The sequence below is a fragment of the Rhea americana genome, unplaced genomic scaffold, assembly GCF_003343005.1.
Source record: "Rhea americana isolate MKP2758 unplaced genomic scaffold, rheAme1 scaffold_2, whole genome shotgun sequence".
In the NCBI taxonomy this organism is placed as follows: domain Eukaryota; kingdom Metazoa; phylum Chordata; class Aves; order Rheiformes; family Rheidae; genus Rhea; species Rhea americana.
The window spans coordinates 12,375,530-12,392,489 of record NW_028186149.1 but is presented as its reverse complement, the minus strand read 5'-3'; the positions used below and the strand labels follow the sequence as shown (position 1 = coordinate 12,392,489).

General features: G+C 46.2%; 1 long non-coding RNA gene across 1 annotated transcript in view; it reads left to right on the top strand.

The window, feature by feature from the left end:
• The first annotated feature begins 2,362 nt into the window (after positions 1-2,362).
• The window catches only part of LOC146596751 (uncharacterized), a 31,322-nt gene continuing 16,724 nt past the window's right edge, over positions 2,363-16,960 (top strand). Inside the window, exon 1 of the long non-coding RNA XR_014895676.1 lies at positions 2,363-2,448. This is a non-coding gene — a long non-coding RNA (uncharacterized LOC146596751). The remainder of the gene's footprint in view (positions 2,449-16,960) is intronic.

Genomic DNA, 16,960 nt, shown 5'->3' with positions numbered 1-16,960 from the left:
GCAGCCGGGCAGCCTCGCTGGGGCCGCGGCAAGGGGGGCTGGTTGCCGCGGCGGGGGAGCCGCGCCGCGCGGAGGGGCCGCCGCGCCGCGCGGAGGGGCCGCTGCCTGCGGCCGGCCGGCACCTTCCGCGGCCTTTCCGAAAACATTCGCCGGTTTGTTTTACTTCTCGGCCGGGGATCTGCTCTGCGCGGCCCCGGCCCCCCGGGGAACGGAGCGGGGCTGGTGCAGCCAGCCCGGCGCTGTGGATCCTCCGCAGCCGCGCTGCCCCGCCAGCATCGCCTCCCCCTTCGCCGGCAGAAGTAGGGGGCGAAGGCGGGGGGGGGGAGCACCCCGAGGGGCGGCGCGGGGGGTCCCGGGGGCTGCTTCTCCCGCGCTCCTGGTGGGCGCCCGCGCGGGACCGGCCCGGCCCGGCGCCCGTCGACGGAGGAGCCGCCCCGCCGCTTTCTCCCGCAGCGTGGTCTGCTCGCGTTTCCCTCTGGCCGAGCCCCGGGCTGTCGGTGTGCGGCCGCGCTTCTCCCGCGGCGGCGGCGGGGCGAGCGCGGGGCCCTGCCCCGCAGGCGCTCTGCAGGAGCGGGGAGTCGCTCGCTTCCCGCTCACGTGCCTGCAGATCTGACCCGAAAGCACAACAGTCGAAAGGGAAATGCAGTCTTTCCTTACATGCAGCTATCTCCCGAGAGTGCCAATATATACCATGTAGTGCCATTTCTGAYGACAGGAGTTATTTTACGCGTCCATTAAGCGTTGGACAGGGACCACCAGCCAACTTATATAGTTGCCAGTAATGGCAGTAACAACTTTCCATCCCTACTGATTTGGCTAAGCTCCAGCTGGTGACTAGGAGGAGAAGGACCTGTTCCCGTTTCCAGGCTCTGAGCTATCCCGTACTCCGGGCTTCCCTTTAGCTGTTTATTTATTTATTGCAGGTGTATGTTTTTTTTCTAGGATACTTTAGTTTTGAAAATGTAACATTAGCTTTCTGAGGTACTTTCTGATGGGTACTTTTTCTCAGAGCAACTCTTCACACAGTCGCATTGTGATCAAGAGGAGCAATTTTGTGATTCGGTGCATTTTCATTATTGAAAACGCTGAAAGCCCTAAAGCAGAAAGAGCTAACATACCTATGAGTGGTAAAACTGGGCAGCTTTGCTTTTCAGGGATTTAGGCAAACAGTTGTTTATTTAATTACATCTAATTTAAGGACATGCACTGAGCATTTTTCTTTGATCTATGACTTTCACAACATTTAGTAAATGCCACAGGAAAAGGCAATGAATGGCACCTTTTCTCACTTGGGTTCATRTCTTACCCACATGTTCACACAATTTTGATGGGAAGCTGTAACTAAACCTACATTTGCTCAAAAAAGGTCACTTCAAAAGCTTTGAAGCACCTTTTAACAAACCTGTCCTGAATTTCAAGTAGTTAACGACACTTGAAATTGCTTGAGTTTCTTTTGAGTTCAAGTTAGACTGTGAACCTTTCATATGTTTCTGCTGCACACGTTTGTTCCCTGCTACAAACTGACCCAGAGCTTATGTTCCAGGCTGTGTCTACATCTCCTGAATATACATCACGAAGTAGGGAAAAGTTTGGAAGGAAATATCTTTTTTTCTTAGATTTTGTTCAGTATAACATAATGTAAAGTTTCAGACGTTTGTCATTCTAAGTAAAAAGTGGAAAATATATAGTGCTCACAGCTGTTCATATGATGAAGAGTGTTTTAGTGGCTCTTAACTTTTTATGCCCTAGGCAATTGCTATTGCTAYGGTAAAGTCTGCTGAGAGCTTGGCTAACACAAAGCAGAAGTTTGAACCTATTGGTTTGTACAGCAGGTACTGCAGAATTACTGAGTATATGCTACCATATCCACAGGCATTTGCCTTTGCCAAGGAAAAGGACTTCTAAAGAAATGAGTCAAGACAAAATTAACAGAATGGTTTATCTTTCCTCCACCCATTGACAGCTTTTTATGGCTGTGTGTGGGGATTTTGGAGCATTGTAAAGTGCTGTATAGGAGAGATATTCTACAAGTGCTGCTACTTCCAGTGAAAATAAGTGTCCAACCCAGATTAGAGAACATCAGAAGTTTACAATCATATGAATTTGGGGGAAGGTTCTTACTAAAATTAGCACCAACTCTTTTTGTGCTCTGTTTAATTTCCCCTTTCTCATTCTGTCTTTCCTTTACCCATCTTTTACCCTGTTTCTTCTGCCTCTCCTCCCCTATTGTAGTTCCCTATAGCCTTTCCTCTTCCGATGTTTACCTGCCTTAGGCTGGGCCTCGCCTGCAGCACCTGCCAGGCCACTGGTTCCTGCCGCACTAACTCAGTTCTCCCAGAGTCAATGGCTCCTCTCAGTGACTCCCAGGAGCTGCAGATCCAGCGGGGCGGATTAAGCATAGCCACATGCAGACAGAGTGGCCAGAAGGCTTCAGCAGCTGGTGTTCAAGTGGGTTCCGATTTTCTTTTCTTGTTTTGATATTCTCAGAGTTTATGCTGAATTCTCTGAATGTGGCATTTCCTATGTGTTTTTTTCCCCTTCCCTGCTACTCAGTCCTTAGGTCCCTTTAGCTAATGCCTGTCAGTGGGTGTACAGTCTGTGCCTGGCCTGTGGTTTGTAACTCCGGGGGGCTGTGCTTTGCAGTATTTGTGCACAGGGAGRTACTGGGCTTTGCAGGTACGCTGCTTTTCCTCTGGCTGCTGTCAAGGTGTCCTGGAAGTTCCAGTTTTGTGAAGGTGGAAGAGGAACTTGTGACCCTCCTAACCCAGCAGGGAAACAGAGAAGCAAAATTTGAAATGGTATTCGGTTGTGCTGATTGCTTCTTCAGCATRCGAACTGCACCACATACAGGTATAAGGGACATGGCAGCATGACAGGCATAAACATCCCTGCCAATGGTCGATGTATCTTGTTGAACCTTTGACTAGCACTACATATTGCATGCCATTCTTACCTGATGCTGGGTGCAGAGAGGCAAAACAGTTACAACCATTTCTTAGTTCCTTACAACCAGCCAGAGAATGTCACTGTCATTCAAGCATCTGACATTAAAAATTATTTTAGTACAAGCCACTACGGTAGCACTGGCAAGCAGTTGGGTTTCTTCAGTGAGACATGTATGTTACTTAGTATATATTTTAATCTTACRTAGTTCATAGTGTGTGCTTCAGGTGTTAAAGCTTACTTCACTAGAATGCAAACTGCATCTTCTGAATGCATSAGGCATTCAGAAAAGTTTGCAATGAAAAGATTATCTTGGACTAGGTAGGCTCTCTATTCAGGAAAAAAAATTGTCCTAACTAGCACCTGGCTGCATCCAGCTTTCCAAGTCATGACTATCACTTTCACCTCATGCAGGTGATTCAACTTGCAAATTGTAACAATACAGGTTGAAAAGTTCCGTTATACATTCCGGAAAAATTGTTTCCAAAGCTGTGTCTCGTGAGTTTCATTGATGGAAGCTGAGGCATCAGGAGCTTAGGTAGGCTCTGTYTCAGCATAACCTGAGATGAAAGTCTTGGGCAGGGATCTCAGCCTGTCAAGAACCAGCCATCACAGATGATCTCAGTAGAAGCTTGTTCTTAACTCTAAACTTTGGTCCTCAGTGTGCAGAATTTCCCAGTGGGGCAATGCATGTGAACTGACATCTCTGCTAAGGTGAAGTGAGCAAGCTCAGAAGAAAATTGCTCATGATTACTAGGGCTTATTTGAGCTGGTTTAACTTGATTGCAATCAGTAGGGCTGTGCCTAAGAAATCCTTGATCAAAGAACACTTCCAGGCTGTGTTCCTGGTAACGCTTGTGAGCAGCTGTGTTTGTCTGCCTCAGCCTTCATTGCAGTGAGACCTAGGAGACAACTGCCTTCTGTTCCTATCTGTGCTGCAGGAGTAAGTGCTCTAGAATACAGTCTTGAGTATATTTGTGTTTTTCTTCTCTTCCTGCATTTAAAATACATAGCAAACTCTTGTTTCCCAGAAGGTATTTTGTTTCACTGTAGTCAATAATCAAAGCTAGATTTCTTTAAGGTTAACCTATATCAATGCTAGAAGAACATTCTGCCTTAATTCTGATGCATTCACTCCCTGCTGTTAATGTCACTGATAAATGGACATTCAAAGGACTTTCCTGGCCTTTGTTTCTAAGAACACATAGTAATATATATTTTTGTAGCTATGTTTTCAAACAAATGAGCATAGTTTGGGGTTCTTTTTTCTTTGCATGCAAATAGAAAGGAGAGCCTTTTCTTACAGGATGCTGAGTGTGCTTTGCTACACACTGAATTGTGTCKGTTACTGATCCTTTCAGGCTCGCTGCTGAAAACATCACAGGATTAGTGTCAGAATACTGCAGGATCCCTCGAGGTTCCTGTGGGCTTTGTCCAGAATCATTACTCGTCCTCTGCTACATACACAAGCTTATTAAAGCACACCGAGACCCTAGCTGTATTTGCTGCATTACTGTTTGTTTCCACTCTGTTCTAGCTGGGCTCTTACCCTTTGCCTCCCAATGCCTTACCCCTTACCTCCCGATATGCTATATGAGCACCTCTGAGCAGCAGTGAGTTGGGCTTTTTCCTTCCATCGCGCCTGTCTGCTTTACGACGCAGATGAGCTAACGGATACAAGGAAGCCGGCCACAGCTCTGCCAGGGGCTGCCCTCCTGCTGTCGGTAGCTATTTGCAATATTCTCTGGCTTGTGCCCCTCACTTCTAGTCAGCGATAGCGTAATGAAAAAGCCGACAGCAGACAAATAAGTAGACACGATGTCATCCTTGCAGATAGGAAGGACTTAGAGGCAGCCAACAGATCATGTATGTGCTTTAGGAATGTTTGTGGAGACAGCGTTGCAATCCAGGAATGTGCAAATCGCTGCCCATCCCAGCCTTGCGCGCCTGCGATTAAGGAGATGTGCTAAGCTCTCTCTAGACTTGATTAACTTCCAAATCTAAAAGATGTTTCTGGCTCTTGAACTGGCTGGGGTGATTTTTCTAGGGCGTGAAGAAGGAACTATCTGAGCAGACTCTCTCCCTCCTCTTATCTCTGCTGAGGGATAAAAGATGGCTTGAGGGAGCCGGCTGGCGAGGGCTGGGGCACATCCGGTGAGCAGACGCGTGCCCCGTGCCAGGCCCTGGCACGGCTCCGTCCAGCAGCCAAGAGCAAGGAGCAGGCTGGTTTTTGAGGACCCACAGGGAGAAGGACGTCTTTCCAAGTCAGCCGGGAAGCATCTATGCTGCCCACTGCTTTCCCAGGGACGGATGTCCGCAGGAAGGAAAAGGTTAGCAGGGGCTATCAGAGATTACTTTGGTGTGTAGGCTTTTTTACGATTGCATTAACATAACTTTTCCAGTTGTACAGAGTATATGACTGCTTGCATCAGTGTTGAGATGAAAGCAGAAGCTCTTCTGCATGGAGGAAGCATTAAAAGCTAGCTGCTGTGTTAATCATAGAAGAACATCAGTGCTGAGACTAGGGGCTATTTACTTTCAGAGAAGTTTGCTTTTGTGTTGTTATTCTTTTAACTCTTCTCTCTATATATCATTTTATCCACAGTTAACTATATATTTATCACTGTAGCTAATCCTCTCTTCCTKCCCAAAGCTAACTTGGGTCTGATTATGAGACTCTCCACAAGCTCAGCTCTTAGACGCTGCTGCAATCGTTTGCCCGAAAGGATCATGAAAATGGGAGCGAGCATGGGTCTTTCAGATGAGCGGTGGGTAATAACAATAGTATTCATAAGCGGTTGTGAGAGGAGAGCCTCTGGTTTAGAGGAGGGGGCTTTTTGAGGTTATACCTGTATGATTTTTAATAGTGCCATGTCAAAATAAAAATCACTGATTAAAAGTGCGCCTTGCTTGTGCTGCTAAAGACACTTTAGATTATACATACTGAAAACAGTAAATATTTAATGTGCATGTTTACTTTTCCTCRTTTATACAGAATTCACAGGGCCTGACAGAAAAGCAAGACAGATCTGTTTATAGTGAGTTCCCTGGGCTAGTACAATGCCGCAGTGTTTGGCTTGCAAGCACCACAGGGGGATGTTTAAAAAAAATAAGTGTTCCATTTACATTGGGGGAAACAAATMCTGAGAATGTTTCTATTAATATTAGCTGGTGTAAAACCCCAAATTCTACTTTTAAAGCCTTAAATATTTCAAAAATAGAGGGCTAGTAGATTGTGGTTAGTGAGGATGTGGGGTAAGAAGCTTTTCCTCCCTTATATAGCTTGTGATGGTCAAGATAGCAGCTCTTCTGGCAGGAGAACAGAGCTGTTATTGAAATGCCACTGGTGAAAGTCTGGTGTGAAGTGAGGAAGAAAAGTTCAGGAGCGGGCAAAGCTATGCCTCTTCCGCCCCGATAGCAGGGGCGAGCGCTGTGCAGGACGGAGCACGCGCACACGTGCACGCACACGGTGCCTTTGGTTTTGCGCAGAACAGCGGCTGGGGCTCAGCGAAAGCCAAACCCGAGTCAGGACATGATCGGCAGTTATGTTTTTAAAAGGTGAGAAGGACCAGACGCTGTGGGGAAAGCAGAATGTAGAGAGTCCTCGCCGTTTGAGAGGATGTAAACACCTCCCTTAGGTAGAAGCTGCTAACTGGGATGTTAAGAAAACCACTTCCAGATTCAAGGAGATTTCTTTTAAGGATTAGCTTTGAATCTTGGCTGAGGTCTTGTTTGGGCAGTAGCTTATGATCTCAATTACACTGACATTAAATCTGATTTATCTGGTCAAATTTAATGGAATTAATTAATTAATACACACATGTTAATTTAACTTAAACAGCTGATGTTTGAGGTTTCCAGAGAGGTCCCAAGGAAGGGATGGCTGCTTTTTCATCTGTCTCTCTGATTCCTCTGAAGTTATCCTGGACTAAGATGTGAGTTTATTTTGACAATGTCATTAAACAGCTGGCARCCTTCTTAACTCTTGCAGAAGAAGATTAAGGTGGCTTTTAAAAATGAAGTCTTGGACTAGGATGTCTGACTAACCTGTCAGGAAAGTGTTTTGCTGAAGAAGAGAAAAGTTAGGAAATAGGAGCCTGCTAAGCAGTGTATATTTAGCTATAGCCAGTTATTATGGACTGTGATATATATATATATATATATATATATATATATATATACATATAAAACATATATATATAAAAAATTTAATAGTCATCTCAGCATGTGAATAAAGCTGGGAGTCCAAGTGAGATTGTTTTGCTTTCTCACCAGCTACGTCTCTAGAGGAGCACGTTTCTCTGATAGCACAGGAGCTGGCATCGCAGTGACATAGAGGGGTGCAGCCATCCCATGGGGAGTCCACTCACCATAGGAAAACATAATCCTGCTGAAAGTAGCTCAACACCTCTTCTTACTTGGCCTTCAAGCACAAGGTAGTTGGGCCAACTTTGCCCCTGAGGCCCTGTCTGCAACTTCCTGTCAGCAAGCTCCTTTTCTGAGAAGCAATGCAGAATCCTAGCATGTGGTCAGGTACCTAATCCTGTGTGAGGAACTAACCAGTTCATCCTCTCCTGGGCTAAATCTCACTAGTTTTTGTTGTTAGTCTTGTGAAGAGACTGCAGATCCTTTAAAAGGAGAGGCTGCTAGCCTGGGTGGTGTTGAGACATGGCTCTTAATGGTAGAAGAATGAATGCAGGAGATGCAGTGTGGATGGACCTTGGGAGCTGCTGTCTAGCTGATTGAAGGGGTCTGCATAAGACAGTGCATGAAGCAATCACAGGGCTCTGCCTGAAGAGTTCCACCTCAGAGACTAATACCTGGGCATAAGCAGGAGGGGAGCTGCTCTTGGCACCGAACTGRGGAAGGCTTGAGAAGGAAGGGTAGATGACCACCCAGTAACGGGCAAGTGTAGAGAATAGCCTGGGATCTGCTGGAGCAAAACCAGAGGCTGAGACAAAGATGCTGTGCTTACTTTCGCTCTGGGATGAGAAGGACAGCAGTAGTGGGAGAGACCAGGCTCATCTGTGTCATTTGGAAAGATGGTACAGAAGTCCCTAGGGAAGGACTCTTGAAGGGCTGAAGCAAGCCACATCCAAAGAATAAGCTATYGATATGCTGTTAAAATCCAGAGAGGGATAGACATGGGGCTGTGAAGGCAGGTTGAAAGCTTGTTCTGGTTGGTTTCTGCTTATCCCTGGAAAGTGAAGTGTTTTCCTAGCAGATGGCCGTAGCCTGCACCTGCCCAAGCACAGACCACCTCAGCACCCCTTGGAGCATCACGAAACGAGGGTGGCAAGGGAAGGGAAATCCTATGCCAAGCACTGCTATGATAGGCAACAGCGCTATGGGGCATTGCACATTTAGGAGGAGAAGCAGTAGAATAATATGACTCTTTCTTTGCAAACTGAGTCARAGGCCATATTTTAATATGGCCCACTTGTACCTCTTTATTGTGCCTTAGTTGTGAGCACTGATTCAAGCAAAACTAGCAATCTTCAGACCCATACTGTGATTCATTGATTCCAGGAACAGATTTGGCCTGGGGCCCCCTGTTCTGCTGTGGATATTCCCCAGTGCCCCATTCCACTGCATTTATGACCTCCTTTTCTGCTGTTAGAGTGGCATTCAGGGCTACAGTAAAACRACGTATATACCTTAGGTCTCCAAGGGGTAGAAAACTAGCACATTAATTCAATGTTTGACCTGTCAAGGGCTTCTGATTCTCTCTTGATTTCATAGGAAGATACCCTGGCCTGAGTATCACACATTTAGAAGGCTACACAGTTCATATAGTCAGCCCCTGAAGGGCAGCTGGCATAATGACAGTACACTTAAAAAATGAATTTATTGTCAGCTTCAGCCTGGATGTCACCATGATTTTAATGGTAATGTACTTTTTCCTCAGCCACCCTCCTGTCTGAATGTGGAACACAGAAACATCCCAGTATTTATGGGATTTTAACTAGATTAGTTACAAACCTATAAAGCAAAGAAAGAGACAGTTCAGCCAGTATTGGGGAGGGGAGTGTTAAAAATGCCACCTCAGATAAAATATTATGGGAGTTGAGTAACTGTAAATAAGAACTTTGCCTATGAAATAGCTTCTTATGCGAACTTGGGATGAAGGCCAAGAGAACGTCTAGGGCTTGGGGAAATTTATTAGCCCAGATCAACAGTATTTCTGGGACTCAGGAGATGGGGTGGCAAAGAATTTGCCTGTTGGAGTCTGCACTTCTTCCATTCATGCCTACAGCAGGAATTTTGCTTATAAAACTTTCAAGAAGGTTCATCTACATTTTTTGAATTTTCTTAGTTCTTGCTAGCAATTACAGTTCTGGCTRAGAACTTGGGAGAACTGGGTTTGAGTTCTCAGTTTCCACAGTCCATCAGTGTGGTCTTGGTCAAGTCATTCATCTATGTCTCAATGCCTCATCTGTGAAAAGGAGATAAATATTATTTCCTGCTTTGCGGTGATGTCATGAGGCTATGCTAACRACGAGGAGGCATGCAGGTTCCTTAGGTACGAGTGCAAGGACTATGGATGCGCACCCCTGAATGGCAATAGCACATGCAGAGCAGCTACAATACGGGAGGTGACCCATCGTGGGGAGAGGAATAGCATTTCTAGGGGACTGTGCTTCCCATTGATCCCAGTCATTTTGTCTAACTAGACATAGCAGAGATTTGTTGTTGTTGAAGACTTTTATTTTATATCAYGTGCCAAAGCAAGTTTCCTGTCCTGATCACCCATCTCCTGGTGATGTTAGTGTCGTCTCAGCTATGCATTCACTTAAAAAGGGGCTCCTGCACATCAGTAGCACACATCTTAGGACTCCACCACCTTTTATCTTCCCCACCTTTAGTTTCTCCTGTTCCCATTCTTCTCTTTCTGGTGGGTGGTCAGCCCTGCTACTTTATTGCTTTCCTGTATTCAACTTCATGTTTGGATTCTTCTAATACATAGCTCCCCTTCTGTTTCAGTATTTCTCCCCTTCTGATGTTTCCAATATTTCTACTCTCAGCCTCCATTCTCACTCCCCCATTTTGTCCCTATTTTATTTTTCTAATCTTGTTTTTTGGAATTCTTCCTGTGCCTCTCCTATGAATTTCTCTCTTCCTCTACTTAGTTCCAATACTATTTTAGTAAACAGTATCTTTGTCCCATTCTGACTCATTATCCACTGACTGTGGAAAGATTTAATCATTGAAAGCAATGCAAAGATCTTCCATTTTGGACTGTCAGGTAGGTTAGGATGAGCTTGCTTCTCCTGTCAGATGAACAGCCATAGGGTCTAACTCCCTGCTCAATGTTTATTTGCCAGTTTATCTTATAAACCTTTAAGAGTGTTGCTTCAGTCGTTCTTTTTAGTCCACACACCAGTATAAACACCTCACTGCAGGTACTGTGTGTGTGAGGGGTATGCTGTGTCCGGCCATGTATCCTCACACTCATGCGATCACAGAGAGTAGCACATCGGTGGCTCTTGGTAATGTACTTAGCTGCAGTGTGGGAAAACTCTCAGACTTGAACTTAGCTTTATGTTTTCATGCCATATGAAACTCTTTGAATGTTTGTCCTTCTATTCAYGTGGCTGCTGCCTGCTCTTGTGTTGCGTTGACATATGCGAAATCTATTTTGTCCCCTTTTTAATATGCTGCTTACAGTAAAATGCAAAAGCAGACAGTTCTTCTGAAGAGCAATAAATACAATTGTGGTTTTTGTTGTTATAAATAATGCCAGGGATTTAGAAGCTATTCATTCTTTTGGGCAAGATCACAAGTGTTTTCTGTCATGTAATCTTAAAGCTCAAATATTTAGCTATTGAAGTCTTCCTAGCTGTGATTTGCCAAGTTTACTCATTACTGACTGACTTCAGTGAGGAATGAGGATGCTCTACTCTTCACAGGAATGAGGCTTATAGAAATGGTCATCCAAAAATATGGTATGCCACATCAAGTCCCCAACCTCTACATGCATATGGTGCAGTCATTCATGCAAATCAGGCATTTGCATGTGCAACTGGCCCTTTTGCCTAAAGAACTGTGGTATTTCAACACATGAATTTTTGAGGTTGGTTCCTAAAATCAGCACTGCATTTTTCCTCAGCTGGCGAGAAATGCAAATATTTATTTATTGACATAGCTGGAGCTGATCGTTTTCCCTGTCCAGGTCTGAGTTGTCTGTTCCATCAGATGAAAATAAATAACATTCTGATTTCTTTTTAAAAAGCATTTGCTCATGACTCGGTTAAAAACAATTGGTGCCTGCTCTCTGGCAGTCCTGGTAAATTGAGATGTATATATATATATRTATGTRTRTGTATGTATGTATGTGTATCTCAAAAGAGGCTGAACGCCCAGAAATTCTCTTGGCAGCCCTGCTGTCTGGTTAGAAAAGGAAGTGAGCTACAAAATTTGAACATTCAGTTCTGAGGCTTGAAAGCTGGATTTTATTACTGACTCAACAGGGTTTTCATTATGTATGTGGCCAAGAGGAGAGGTTTACGCAAGAGGAACATATTGTAGTTGAAGTTGTTTGTAATTTTACACATTGTTAAATAATTGCGATAACTAAATGTCTCCTAAATGAACAAAATAAATTAAGTGCTAGCAGCACCGTCACTGTGGCGCAGAGAAGTAAATACAAAAGGATGGCCTGCCCCCCATCTGCAAGCTGACTTCTCGTGCCGAGGAGTCCCCCTCCAGATGCTGAGTGACATTTTGTTGTTGATGTGAATGGGAGCTGTCTTTCTCTAAGCACACCTGGGAGTGTCTTGCTGCCTGTCAGTCTCTTGTACTCCAAATGCCACCATCCTCGGTTTATTTATTTTTTTTTCTGTTTTTTAGTAACTCAGGGCTGTTTAAATGGCATTTTGAAGCTAAGTTTCTTCTGCTCTGATTTTCATGTTAGTTTTAGAAAGAAAAGTATTTTGAGAAGCAAATTATCATGCAGAGCAGAAAGGTGTTGGATGCATGGACTACGCAGGCTGAGGTTCTGACCTGCTGTCCTGGTTACCCTCCTTCAGCAAAGGATGGGCTCTGTCAGATCACACCATATGGCCGTTTACCATATGAACTTTGCTTCAAACCAGCAGYGGTACTTGACAGACAACTAAGTGAATTCCTGTCCCACAGACAGCATGCTTCTACCTAATTTTGCACTTGTACCTGTGATGGATAGTTATTCTGCACTCTCTTTAAAAAGTATTTATTTTTGATTTCTTTGGTCTCTGGTGCCTTACAGTCTTAGCATATGTATGCATTCTCACAAAAGTCCTGTAAGCAGGGAAATGCTATCTAAGTATTCCCTCACATTTTACACAAAGGCACAGGGCAAATCATAGGATTGTTGGATAATCTAGGCTGGAAGGAACCTCAAGAGGTTTATAGTCCAATGTCCTTTTCAAAGCACGGTTAGCTTTGAGGTTAGACCAAGTTGCTTAGGGTTTTAACCAGTCCGGCCTCAAAAACCTGCAATGACAGAAACCCTGCAACTTCCCCGGTCTTCTGTCTCAGTGCTTGATTGTCCTCAARGTGAAAGCATTTCTCCTTATATCAGGGCAGAACGTCTCTTGTTTCAGTTTATGGCCACTGTGTAACACACCACTGTGAGCAACCTGGCTCTGTCTTCTGAGTAACTATCYTGGAGGCGTCGGCGGGGCTGCTATTAGGTCCCCCTGGGGCTGTTTCTTCTCCAGGATGAACAAGCCCCATTCCCTCAGCTGCACCTCACAGGGCAAGTGCTCCAGCCTCCGACCATCTTGACGGCCCTCTGCTACACTTGCTCCAGTTTATCAGTGTCTTTCTCGTACTAGGTGCTCAAAACTGGATGAAGTATCTAGATGTGGTCAGATGAGTGCTAAGGGGGATAATCGCTTCCCTGGAGCTGCTGGCTCTGCTCTTTCTAATGCAGCCCAGGATGCTGTTGGCCTCCTTTGCTGCCCAGGCACACTGCTGGCTCACGTTCAGCTCGTTTGCCCAGGAAGCCTGGATTTTCATAATTCTTGACATCATTCATATTGCAGCCACTGCATGTGGGAGGCAGAATTGTTCTTTTTACTTCCACAGTGTTGGTGTGCCTGAAATTACGCAGTGATTTCTTTCCAATTCTGTAACCTCCTAAGATACTGAATGCCATGTTAACTCTAAGGTAATTCCCTTCATTTTCAGTCTTCTCTTTAATTATTTAGCTTTAGTGCATATGACATCCCCCAGCATTATAAATCTAGCCAGGTATCCTCTCATTTTTGTCCTTGAGTTGTTCCTTTTGTTCTGTCTTATATCCTCATGAAGAAACCTCTACTTTTGCTGCTCTTGCAAAAGATACGTATCAAGTGGTGTTTACAGCAGGAGTAGCCAATCTGTGGCACTTGAACCACACAAAGTGGTTCAAGTGGGCAAAGGGCAGCAAAGTTCAAGTGTATTTCTTTGCCAGCGCTACAGAAGTGGTGTTGTTGAGGGTGAACACCCACACACAAAGTATACCCACTTATAATGGGGGAAGTGCAAAGTTGACCTGCTCGGCCTTCAATGCCAGACAACGGAGCTTACGCGCTTTTTTCATTTACCACTGTATTGCTGTGCCAGGTGGCAGGGCTGTGCTGGTAGTCGGGCTGCTCATGCGTCCAAATGCCTACTAGCAGGAGGTGGCAAACCAGGGGCTGCTTCTTTGGGCATATGTGAGTCACAGCTGTATGCCTAGCTCTGCCTCAGGCATTAATGCCTGAAAGGGTAACTATCAGSCCATATCATAATTCCTTCCTACGCTCACTTTCTTCAGTTTTCTGAGGTACATGGTACATGCAGTGTCTCTTGGCCTCAAGAAAGTTTGTGTGTGTAGCCAGTAGTCAAGACTCTTGATTTCCCCCTGCTTTATAGTATAATGTTTCTGTATCATTGGTGCACTGATTTTCTTATTAAATACCACTTTTGTAGTCACTTTGCCCRCTAGTTCCCTCTGTAATTTCTGAGCCCACTGGACCAATTTGAAAACAAGATATTGGTTTCAAACACTGTAAATCACAGGTACATTCCAGGAAAGTAAGCAACTGAGTGGCAGGAGGAGACCCTGTAAATGCTCTAGGACAGCCTGCTGTCTGCATTCAGCTCTTATTAGACACTGCAGAATCCATGAAGGAAAGATACTAAAAACCCTGACCACAGAAAATGCCTTCTTGGAGCTTGTATGTTCTTAAGACACCAGAAAGTCCAACCGCAAAACACAAATCCATAGGAAATTAGGTTTCATTAGTTCCACTGCTCACAGATCTTGTTCATGTCTCTCCTTAGTGTATCCAGACATTAAGTTTGATCAAGCAAGTGCTGGAAACTGGGCAAATGTCTTTCTTGAGTTACCCTGATTTTCCACCTTCTGAAGATGTGGAAAGTTCAAAGACCTGAAGGCACTGTTAGGCAAGATAACATCCATCTGTCCATCATGATATCCAACCTGGATCTGATGTGCCGCCCCAGCTCCAGTACTTTGAAATCCATCTGGATCATTTTAGAGGTTTTGCCAGAGATTTTACTAACCAGAAAAATGTGGTATTAGAAGAAGACTGTACCAGCTTGTTGCTCGTATCCTCTCCCCAGTAAGAAAAAGCCAGAGAGTATGTTTTAAATGTAGTCTACGGTCAGGGTGGTGTGGGGAGTGCTAGAAGCCTGGGATGGTCTGGCAGAAAAATAATTTCCCCTTTTAAAACCACTGAACAGTCCTTGTTTTACCACACTGCAGCTGGTTAGCTAGAACTTGCAGGCGGGGATGGAGACGTGGCCTGATCCCCTCAGTAGGCTTCCTAGAAGCTCTTGGGCAAGTTCTTTCTGCACCGACACCATCGCAGGTGAGGGGTGTGGATGCCGTGCTGCCAAGGAGGAGACTGGGCTGGGAAGCCCCCATAGAGCCATCCTTTCCTCTTCCTTGGCTCGCAGCATTACAGCCCGTCCTTAAGGTAATTCAGAGAAACTATCTGAGGATGGTGACATTTCTGAGCAAGGCTACATGTCCAGCACCAGGAGCTCTGGAGGCAGCAGAGCTGGGCAAAGAGGGCCAGTGGGCGCTGCTCTGGATTTGTGTTRATTGTGGGGTTTTGCTGCTGCTCCCATCGTGCCATCCTGAGCAGTGGTGGGAGCTGGCGTGCCTCGGAGGTGGTCGCACAGCCCGTGGCAGAAGATATGCTGAGCAACATGCATTTTTAAGAAAAAAAAAGTCCTTCAAGAACATTACGGGGGAAAGATGTTGTGAATACTTGAGCAGCCACTGTTTAAYATGTGGTAAAGTTTGAACCATAGTGATTATTGACATGTATGTTAATGGCAGYTCAAGTTTTTGTGGAGCTGACGCTCCTGCCAAGTCTTTTCTCGCAGCCCGTGCAGCGCTGCTCCTCTATCTCCCAGCTCCCATCTGCTCCCCCGCAAATAACGTAGCAGCGCTGGGACACAGGGTTTTCCAAATGTGATACACTCCTGTAAAACTGCCTTTAAATGTTCTTAGGGAGAAACGGGGCTACTCATTTTGCCCGTAGCCCTGGCTGAACGGCAGCAGCGCCCGGGAGCATGGCGACCCTACCGCGCTGGCTGTGCTAGGTTCCCAGCCACAGTTCACGTAGCTTCTCTCGARAGATGTGTTATTACTGGGCCCGCGCATTCGTGGAAAGGCGCTCCATGCCCTCTGCGCAGCTGCCTGACCTGTCCTCTTCCGCGGGCCCTGCAGCAGCCTCCCCGCGGGGCTGCTCGGCTGAAATGACGTGCCGAGCTAAAACTTGCAGCCTGCGGCGCAGTGGCCAGCTGCAGGCCRGAAGTGTCACATCTGGAAGCGAGGGGTGAGCTGCTCCTACGGCCGAACGCGTGCAAGTCCTGGGGCTGGATGAGAGCACCCTTACTTGCAGCGGGGCTCCTGCGCGCCTCCGACGGGGCGGTCTGGGGGGCAGGAGCAGCCGCACGACACAACTGAGCGTTAGGAGAACAAAGATGGTTTGAATGCACAGAACTGTGAAGAATTTGAATGAAATGCCAACTAAATCCTTAGGCGCTCCCTCCCCACCTCCTTTCCTCCTTCCCCTGTAATAGACTCCTTCTTCACCGGCAATGTTCCTATACAAAATCTAGTCCAGTAAAAATAAAATGTTTAAAGAGAGATTTGCCTAGGTCTGAGCCCACCTCTCAGTGTTGGTAGTTTTACTATCATATTTTCCAACGTTTTCCCAGTGTTTCTTCTCCTCTGTTGCTGTACACAGAGGCAGAGGAAACTTGCCTGTGCAGGGGAAAAAGTGAACCAGGCTTGCTCAGATGTTGCAATAAACAGTCTGAGAAGGCTTCTCACGCTGACCTCTCTCCAGTTTAGTCATCGAGCAGTCCTATTTACTAGTGCAGCTTATTAAAAAAAAAAAACAACTAAAAACACTTTAGACCCTGTACCCTCTGTAAATACCGATGCTCTACCCAAAGAAAGCTCCAAAGAAAGCTGTAAGCTCAAAACAGTGAATGTTTCTCTCAAAACAATGAATATTGCCCTCTTTGAGAAGGTGGTAGCTTTTAAGACTGCCAAATGAGCGTGACGCTCCCGGCACCRTCCCGCATCGCCTGGCCCCTTCCGTGAGGCTGACGGACGTCTGAAGCCCTTGGTGCGTTGCTGCTGCGGCCTTCGCGGCACAGCTGCTGCCCGGGGAGGGCCTCYGGCCCCGGAAGCCTCTCTCGCCGGTTTGATCGCACACGCAGGGATTCGGGGGCTGGAGCTGCTTCGTTCGTTCGTTCGTTTTTTGAGTCGGAAGCGATGCCGCTGAGGGCGGCCGCTCCCCCGAGCGCCGCGCTGCGCCGCGCCGTGCGGCCTGGCCGCGCCGCGGCTCGGCCCGGTGTTGACACAGTAGGTGTTATGTAACCGGCTCCGCTTGGCAGGGGACTCGCCAGACTCCCCTGCCCGCTGCTGCAAACCGCACTGGCAATTTCTTGTTTACTTCTGCTGTTTGAAGGCAGAAGTTGAACCAGCTCCGCCGGAGCGGGCGCGGGCGGGGGCAAGGCG